The following is a 10,327-nucleotide window of genomic DNA, read 5'->3' as shown; positions in this document are numbered from 1 at the left end:
AAAATTCCACTTTACTTCAAAAAGAAACCACTTATATTATATTCAGTATTAGTATTTATATTGTGAATATCCATCTAAGAGTTTTAGCCCATTCACCCGGAATGTTAAGTATTTGAATATGAAATGACCTAACAAAAAACACTTAGACGAGGATTCTGAATTGCGGAGCAAGTACCAACAGTCTCGGTCGGTCTCTCTTACCTGTCGAGTTCCCTTGATTTCTAGAAACTTAAATTTGTCAGCAATTTATATCCGTGATTTGGTTTTTCTATTACCATTCTACAGATAACCGTTCAACCCCCGTTGTTCCGAAAAAAAATGATGATCTGGAAGCGGATCAGTGAATGGACTCCCTCTCATTTGTATTTCTTTATTGGGGAACAAGTAGTGAGGGTCTCGCTTTCCATTGCCGGACGAATTCCCTTACGCAAGTAGTGGGAGTATTATAGTGGAATTCCGGAAATCTCATTACAACCCCCACACAGGTAGGTCATTTTCGTATCCATCTATCATTCAGAGAATTTTATGGGGGGGTTTGTTTTTCTTGTACATCACCTTATCGTCCCACTGCCAAATTAGTGGTCATTGAGGAAGAGGCGGATGGATTGATTAGAAAGTTCCAGGAGCATGTGAAAGTAGCAGAGATATTAAGAGAGGGACCCGGCTTCTTCGTCTGCCATGCCGATTCCATTCGTTACGATGAGTTTATGTCTCCCCTTTCTGCAGAGCAGGAACTTCAAGTGGGGCATCTCTATTTTCTGCTTCCTTTAGACAAACTGAGTCGTCGTCTGCCAACCACTGATATGGCTGTGTTCGCTGTTGAAGCCAGAGCTGCCATGGAATGGAACGGCCACCACTACAAGAAATTAGGGCGACGACGAGGCCATAAAATCACTCCAAGTGTGACAATGATGGGACAAGAAGTAAGTGATATCAATCACGCCAGACTGATCATGATCATGAAATAACATATTCTCGACAATTTAAGGGCGAGAGTTATAATTCAGAGACATTGGAATGGAAAAGAGTGGGTGATGGTTTGAGGGCAGGGCCTGTTCGCTCTAAAATGCAGCGCACCGGGCGGAAAAAGAGTTAATACGGTCTCCTTCAATGGACCCTGGAGAATGAAGCTTCCGACCATGTATGAAGAGGGCTTCCATTGCCTTATCGACATCAAATAGGAGAATGTAAAATCATTTCTCTGTCATTCAATTGTCTGCCTAAGATATCCCCAGTTATGGAGAAGACGTGGAATTGGGTACCGAGAATAGAAGGATTGCCCGTTAACGCCCTTGAACTTTGGAAGAGAACCAATCTGAATAGAATGTGATGCAAGGTTTAATGGAGTGTTATTTTGTTTGGAATACAGCATAATGGACTATAATGTATGACCAAGCTAGCTATGGATGTGGAAACTTTTCACAAATCTAAAGCTGAGTGACTTGATTTTATTCCTTTTTCTTCACCCTCGAGACTCACCAACAAAAGAAAAAAAAGAGATCCCTATGTAACACTTTCCTAAACTTAAAAAAATATATATACTTATTTCTCTGGAAAAGATTTGTTTATTTCCCAAAACAAAATGAAAAGAAGCTGACAATTACACAATCTAATTGAACATCCAAAATGAGTGGTACTAGCAAAATCTGCTTTAGCACCCACAAGTTGGTTATTGATGGATTCCCCTTGCAATTGTTGACAATGTAGTCAGTGAGAACCTTTGTATATGGCCTTGTGTCAATGATTTCATCAACATCAATCCCTCCTAAATAATTGCCCACAGGATTTCTAACGTTGTCCAACTTACAAATTATAACAAAACAGTCACAGGCAGAAACACCAACAAAAGTGAGACAAAGCTCACACAATTTTCATTTAATTAATTTACTCAATTACAACACACTTATATAGGAAACTCAATTCTGTTCAACCACTCATAACTAATTATTCTGTTCAACCACTCATAACTAACTATTCTGTTCAACCACTCATAACTAACTAATTCTATTTCTGCATTATTCTCACATCCTCCCTTAATGGAGAAATGGATTCTCTACAATACCTAACTGACTTCTAAAAACTTCAAATTTGATTTTACCAAGGGGCTTAGTAAATATATCAGCCACATTATCCTTGGTGTTACAAAATATCAACCCAATTTCTTTGGACTCAATTTTCTCACGTACAAAGTGGTACTGTAACTCAACGTGTTTTGTTCTAGCATGGTAAACTGGATTATGTGCTAATTTGATAGCACTCTGATTCTGTTGATGATAAAGAAACAGTTGGCTGTTTCTTACTGCTCCAAGATACGACTCCTGATCCAATATGAAATGCATAGCCAGAGGTAGATCGTCTGTCATCTGGATTTCCTGCCCAATCTGAATCAGAAAAACCTGTCAGTACAACATCAGATACATCAGTATACATAATACCAAGATTCACTGTTCCCTTTAAGTATCGGAGAACTTTCTTTGCAGCAATCCAGTGATTTCCTGAAGGCTTAGCCATGAATTGACTAAGAATACTGACTGAGTATGCAATGTCTGGCCTGGTAGTGGTGAGATAGTTCAAACTTCCCACTAACTGACGATATAATGTTCCATCTGCCTCTTTCGAACCATCTTCTTTGTACAACTTTGCATTCTGTTCTAAGGGAGTTGACATAGCTTTACAATCTATCATATTGAACTTTTTAAGAATCTCCTTTGTATATTTGCTTTGAGTGATCAATGTTTTACCAGTTTCTCTCCATACCTCAATGCCTAAACAGTAATGCATTTCACCCAAATCTTTCATGTCAAAAAACTGTGACAACTGAACTTTAATTTCTTCAATTAACTTGTGAGCACTGCCTGTTATAATGAGATCATCCACATATAAAGATATTAAAGCAACATGTCCTTTTTCATCTTTCTTAACATACAAGTTAGGATCATTTTTGCTTTTCACAAACCCATTCTGAAGAAAGAAAGTATCAATCTTTACATACCATGATCTTGGTGCCTGTTTCAAACCATACAACGCCTTTCTTAACCTGCAAACCAGATGCTCCTGTCCCTGTTTGACAAACCCTTCAGGTTGAACCAAATAAACTTCTTCCTGTAAATCACCATTTAGAAAAGCAGATTTGACATCCATTTGATGTATATTCCAATTATGTTTTGTGGCTAAGGCAATCAGTAATCTAATTGTATTCAACTTAGCTACTGGTGCAAAAGTGTCTTCATAATCAATGCCCTCCTGTTGAGCATATCCTTTTGCTACTAATCTTGCCTTAAATTTATCAATTGTACCATCTGCTTTAAATTTTGTTTTATACAACCATTTGCTTCCAATTGGAACTTTATTTTCAGGAAGTTCCACTAATTCCCATGTTTGATTTTTCATAATAGAAGCATACTCATCATTCATAGCATTAATCCATGGTTCATGTTGTTTAGCCTGCTCATAATCAATTGGTTCTTCAACATTCATTATATTAGACATTAAGGCATAGTCTCTATACCTTGCAGGAGGCCGAGTCTGTCGGGACGACCTTCTTGGTGTGGGTGTTTCATCCATGATTCGTCGGCTTTGAGGTGTATCACCCCCTTGTGATGACTCACTGCTGCTAGATGTGCTCGTACTGCTGCTATCATCCTGATCCTGTACCTGTACCTGGACCTGTTCCTGTTCCTGCTTAATCATAGTATCAAGCTTGATATGCGCATCATTAGAAATATGCCATGTATCATTCTTTGTATTACTTTTATCAGTCTGCTCATGAAACAATACATCACGACTTGCAAATAGTTTATGGGAACTTGGATCAAACAATTTATAGGCTTTCTGATCCGTACAATATCCAATGAAAATACACTTGATGGACATGGCATCAAGTTTTCTTCTGTTAGCTTCAGGAATATGAGCAAAAGCAGTACATCCAAAGACTTTGAAATGACTCACATCAGGTTTATAACCATAAAGAACCTCAAAAGGAGTTTGAAAAACTAATTTCTTAGTGGGACATCGATTCTTCAGATAAACAGCAGTGTTAATGGCTTCTGCCCAGAAACCATTAGAGATGTTCTTACCTTGCAGCATACTACGAGCAGATTCCACCAAGGTTCTATTCCATCGCTCAGCAACACCATTTTGCTGACGGGTATGTGGCACTGTGAACTGTTGTTGAATTCCATTAGATTTACAATAGGTGTAAAATGCTTTTGATTTATATTCACCCCCTTGATCAGATCTGAGTATTTTAATGCACTTTCCTGTTTGTTTTTCAACCATATTTCGAAACTCTTTAAAATACTCAAATATATCACTTTTCCTTCTAATGAAATAGACCCAGGTATATCTAGATCTATCATCAATAAAAATAACAAAGTATGTAGCACCACCAAGAGACCTAGTTTGCATAGGTCCGCATACATCAGTGTGAATTAATTCAAGTATATCATACTTTCGTTTCTCAGTATGAACAGGAAACTCTTCTCTATGCTGCTTACCAAGTGCACAAGCTTCACATGGTAAATGTTCACACTTCATAACAGGAAGACCTTCAACCATTGATTTCCTTTGTAACAACGATAAATCATTGTAATTGAGGTGCCCATACCTGTGATGCCATAATTCTGCTGTCGATGTCTCTTGTGATGTCAATGCAACATGGCGCTTGACTATCACATCCAATCTGTATAATCCTCCAACCCTGGTACCTGTAGAAACAACCTTGTAGTGGTCCTGAACATCTTTCACTATACACCCCAATTTACCAAATTCTACTTTTAAATGATTATCAGTGATAGCGGAAACAGATAGCAAATTATTTTTAAGAGCAGGTACATACATCACATTATGAATCTGTCGCATTTGTCCATTAGGTAAGTACACATTTATTATGCCATAGCCTTGAACTTTAAGTGACCTATCATCTCCTAGGTAAATGTGTGTACCATCAGATTTCTCATAATATTTATCATACCATTCTTTATTACAAGTCATGTGTGCCGATGCACCAGAATCTATAAACCAAGTATTCTCATCATCAGTTTCAGCAGACAATGCAGCATCAGAAAGAAATAACTTAAGATTTTTAAATCCATCATTCACTAAGGTGTCTTTGTTTATGTAGTTTCCATTATGCCTGTTATGTCTTTGATTTGATTCATTATTCTTTCTCCTATAGCAATCTTTTGCCAGATGTCCAGGTTTTCCACAATAATGACATACAATGTTCCTTTTAACATAAGAATCAGGAGGTGCCATACCTTTCTGCTTTGCTTGAAAATGGCCTTTGTTTCTGTCCCATGGTCTCCCTCGGAATGGTTTTTGGCCTCTTGCAGTCAAAGCCAAATCAGAACTATTTGACTCCAGTTCAAAAGTTTTCATGCGCTCTTCTTCTTGAAGAAGAATTCCAGCCAATTCTTCAAATGTAGGAGGTGTCGGTCTAGCGGAGAGAGCTGAAATAAAGACTTTATAGTCGGGGACTAACCCCTTTAACGCAACAGTTACCAAATCTGTACTAGAAACCTTTTCACCAATATCACCAAGCTTATCACTGAAATCTTTAATTCGAGAAAGAAAGTTACTAATGCTTTCATTGGCATCCATTTTGATAGATAGCAGCTTTGTTTTTAAAAATAAAATACGATTTGCATTAGTAGTCTCATACAAACTTTTAAGAGTGTCCCATGTCGCCTTCGAAGTTTCACAGTCCCGAATGTGAGGAATAATATTGTCCTTTACTGACATGCGTAGCAGCACCCTTGCTTTCATTTCATGCTTCTCCCAATCTTGAGTATTAGTAGGAGGTTGAGGCTTGGTCTCGTCACCTTTGACAATCGCCCAGAGATTGTATGCCTCCAATACCGTTGTGATCTTAAATTTCCAATTGACATAATTTTCGCCATCAAGTCTTGAAGACTCATTTAAATAGGAATCTGCAAGAGGATTAGCCATCTCTCCACCAATGACCAAATTCAAACAAAAAAACCGCAAGCTTCTTAAAGTTGAAAACTGGTTAAATAAAAAAAAACTCTGCAAATTATGAGAATATCGCAGGCCTCACTGCCTGAGAAATTTAATAAATACAACTCTGCAAATACTCTTCAATTGGCTGAGCAGAAAACTCTGCGTAGACACTTCATAGAAAAACCCTGCGTATACACTTCAATTACAAGAACCAAATCCGATATCTTGCGGCTGCAGAAACGACGCCAGGTTTTGTGGCTCTTCACCGTTCCAGACTTGGCTCTTCACCGTTTGGCTCTTCACTTCCAGACTCGACGCACTCCACATAGCACTCCACTGTTCTGGCAGCACACGGACGGTTCTGGACAGCACACAACAATGACACACAGCACTCCACGCAGCCGTCTTGAGGTCGACAACACACAGCAATGACACACAGCACTCCACGCAGCCGTCTTGAGGTCTCTTCACACACACTTCACGCACACTCTAATGGCAGAGTCACTCCCTGCCCACGAAGAGAAGAGAGGCGCAAACAAAAGAGCTCTGTGCTCTTGACAGGGGTCTTGGCAGCACGCGGACGGTTCTTGACAGTCGACAGCACCAGCAAACGGTTCTGGCAGCCACACCAGTCCACGCAAAGAGGAGCCTACAATTAAGCTCACGGCGTTGTGGACAGCCGGACTCCAATAAAAGAAACTCGACTCCACAAACAAAAAAAATGCACCGAAACAATACTCGGTTGTTCTGAAACTGGTTCGCTCCTTGATGGCTGCACCAGCAACGGGTTCTCGACAGCAATAGTTTCTGAAACTGGTTCGCTCCTTGATGGCTGCACCAGCAACGGGTTCTCGACAGCAATAGTTCACTCCTCAACGGTTCTCGACAGACGGTCTTCGACAGCACCAGGGGATTCTGGACAGGGCGTTCGACAGCACACCAGCAAGTTCGACAGCAACGGTTCTCGACAGTTTCTCGACAATCTCCACGCAGCCTTCGTCTTCTTCTGAACGCACTTCGGCTCACTGTTGGTGCCCAGCAACTGCTCACACAGCACCTCACGGCTCACTCTCCAGCGCACTTCGGCTCACTGTCACGCTTCACGCAGCCTCTGCTGCTCTGATACCAACTTACAAATTATAACAAAACAGTCACAGGCAGAAACACCAACAAAAGTGAGACAAAGCTCACACAATTTTCATTTAATTAATTTACTCAATTACAACACACTTATATAGGAAACTCAATTCTGTTCAACCACTCATAACTAATTATTCTGTTCAACCACTCATAACTAACTATTCTGTTCAACCACTCATAACTAACTAATTCTATTTCTACATTATTCTCACAGTCCATTCCACTCCAACCTCCTTAAGCTCTTTCAATATGGTAGGTAGGTCATCCAGCATAACTCCACGAATTTGCCAATTATGCCGAGTCGTTAAATTTGCGCATCCATCTGCGCCATATTTTTCAATCATGCTTGCCAAAAATTGAGTTTGGAGACTGGTAGTCACTCCATTCGGAATCTTAAGCATCATCATGAATCTCCCATCTTCAAAAACCAACAAAGAACCAAAAATCTTTCGGCTCACATAGTGATCAAATAATAGAAAAACCCCAAAACTTCAGGGGAAGGCATAGCCTAGAGGAATTGAATTAGGACACCTACACTGATGCTTTCTTCAGTGAAAGAGATCCAACCACTTCAAGGGTACAACTATATTGTCCTTATTAACCTTCTCACTCTCAATTTTAGCCAAGGGCTTCTTTGCAGTTCTTCAATCTCATTCTCCATGAACAATTTCATGGGTTCCCTTTCTAATTTAATCTGCACACAGTAATCATCTCCATGAGTGAATACACTCCAATTATTTCATTAGACACTTCAACCATATATCCACGGTTGAAGTGCAAGACATTTTCCATGATTTCTAAAAACAATTACATTAAGTGGAATTTTGAAATTGAAGCTCCTAAACACAATAATTACCTTAATCAGTTGAGCTTTGAATTTGAAATACATTTTGTTGTAAATTAGTTGCTTTGGAAAATCCATCAAGAATTAGTTGCTTATGATCCATAAAAAATTAGTTGCTTTGGAAAATCCTATTTCAAAAAATAAAAATGTTACAGAAATAATATGTTGTCCCAAACTCTTGCCTTTATATCCCATGCTATCACAATAATTAAAATGACAAAACAGATGGCATATAGCATACAACATGATAGTTTTCCAGAATCTTGAATTACATCATGGAAATGCTCCATGGCAATTGTTAAAAGAGAAAATAGAAGAGTCTAGTGTCCAAGCAAATCGTACCTGGATGGATCTATAGATTGATGCCAAAGTTCTCAGTGATTATTAAAAAAGGGTTGGGTTTGATCCACACATTTTGAAACAAATTTGTGAGGATTTAAGGAATCATTTGTATTCAAAGTCGTTAATTCTAACAAAGGGATCTAGTGACCACAAAAGGAATCCAAGACAAAACTTTCCTTTGAAAGGAAAAATATTACAGACATGTACTTTGTGAATAATTGTGCTGAGTAATGCTTCACATTTGGAAATCAATCAACACCCTTGTTGATCTAATGATCCATACCTTATATGGCAGTATGTTTCTTCTATGACCAAATCAAATTTCCAAAACTAATTTTTGTACGACTATCTCTGCATTATGAGTCTTGTGGCCCAGATCTATCATTTTAAACATAATTTTACGGTGAGGATTTAGATTGAGGAGATCAGATCTGTGATTCTCATTGCATATCAATGATTGGTTAATGGTTCTTGGTTCTTGGAATTTTTATTTGATCTAGAAAATATGCGACTGATTTCTTCAAGTACAATAGCACGGTTGCTCCAACTCTTTGTCCATGTCATTACTATCATCAGAATTGAGGCCGTCAAATTTGGCTGCGAATCTGAGATGCAACACTGGGCTTGGACAGGAATCGAAAGCTCAACCCTTTTAGATTTGAAGCCTCATAGCTCTTGACGCAGGTGGATCTGCTAGATGATTGTGTGTCAGTAATCTATAGATAACATTCACCTTGGATATCTTATAATTTGTTCTTTGAAAATACGATCAGTTTTAAGATCCTTGTTTCACTATGAACACGTTTTGCTGCATCTATTATTCTCATTTCTTATGACTTTGTTGTGGGTGACAATTGTTTTTGAAGGTGAGGTAGAGGTGGCCTGAGTAGAGTAACATCAAAATAACTGTGCTGAATTTATGTTGATTCCAGGTTCCAGAAATATCTTGAAATTTGACTATCAAGATATCAAATAATTGACCCCTCTCTTATTCTTCAGATTTAAGGATATTCTCGGAATTTGTAATAAGCATAAGGATGCCCAAAAATTTACATGTAATTCAGCCATATATTAATTATTAATTTACAAAATTCCTATACAGAGCTTGTACAAAGTTTGGATTAATGAAATTGGTATATTTTATTCCCAATTTTATGAGTTCAATGTCTCTGCGTTAATGTGCCAACCTATGGTGTTAATTGTATAATATATATTATCCATTCAACCTGTTAATTGTAATCAAAATTGGGTCGAATCACATCCAAATGGAAGTGCAGCATTAAAGTATTGTGTTTTATGGAATAGGGAAAAGGAATTATGTGTGAGGTCTAGTTTGGGGGAAATTTTCTCTGTATAGCGAGCTATTCATCTAAATTAATGATGTAAATTATACCTAGTTCATCATTTATATGGAACCAATGGTGAAGCCTCTGTTCAACACATCACTCATTTAAAATTGAGTTCAACATTGATGCATATTGACTTGATTCATCGAAACAAAAGTAGAAATTAGTATCCAATGAGTATATACAATTGTAATTGAAGATGAAGTTTGTATAGGAATTTGTGTTGATTGGAATTGATGGTAAAATCAGCTTAGTAGGTTATAGACACAAAACCATGGATGTAGCATGTGTGTATCAAATCTTCACAGGCTATGATTGTAGAGCTATAGAAATTGGTGGTTGAGACAAATGATTGTTTGTTCGAAGGTTATTTTTGGAGGGATAAATTCTAATTTTTAATTTTTTTTAGGGATAAATTACTTCTATATGCCTAGTTATATACAATAATTTATCTCATTTTAAAATGTGTCTCGTGTAATTAATAATATATGTGGATAAATTTAAGGCTTTAATTAAAATCAAATTAGAATAATAATATATTTATATTGAAATTAATAATTATTTATTCATTTTGTTTATAAAGGATGTGTATTACATTATATCTTAGAGCTTTCACAATTAAGTTATTTGGTCGTGCTTATGTCATGCCTACACTATTGCATGCATCTCTTCTCTGAATAAGAAATCATTGAGC

General features: G+C 37.7%; 1 pseudogene; it reads right to left on the bottom strand.

Moving 5' to 3' along the window:
- Positions 1-1,204: 1,204 nt before the first annotated feature.
- LOC149186626 (ferredoxin--nitrite reductase, chloroplastic-like) lies at positions 1,205-7,990 on the bottom strand (annotated as a pseudogene).
- Between the last annotated feature and the right edge of the window lie 2,337 nt (positions 7,991-10,327).

The sequence above is a fragment of the Pinus tabuliformis genome, chromosome 3_1 (genome assembly GCF_031772625.1).
Source record: "Pinus tabuliformis cultivar Carrire ecotype Pingquan chromosome 3_1, CPIR1, whole genome shotgun sequence".
NCBI classification, from domain to species: domain Eukaryota; kingdom Viridiplantae; phylum Streptophyta; class Pinopsida; order Pinales; family Pinaceae; genus Pinus; species Pinus tabuliformis.
Note: the sequence above shows the minus strand (reverse complement) of the source record. Positions and strands in the feature narration are given on the sequence as shown.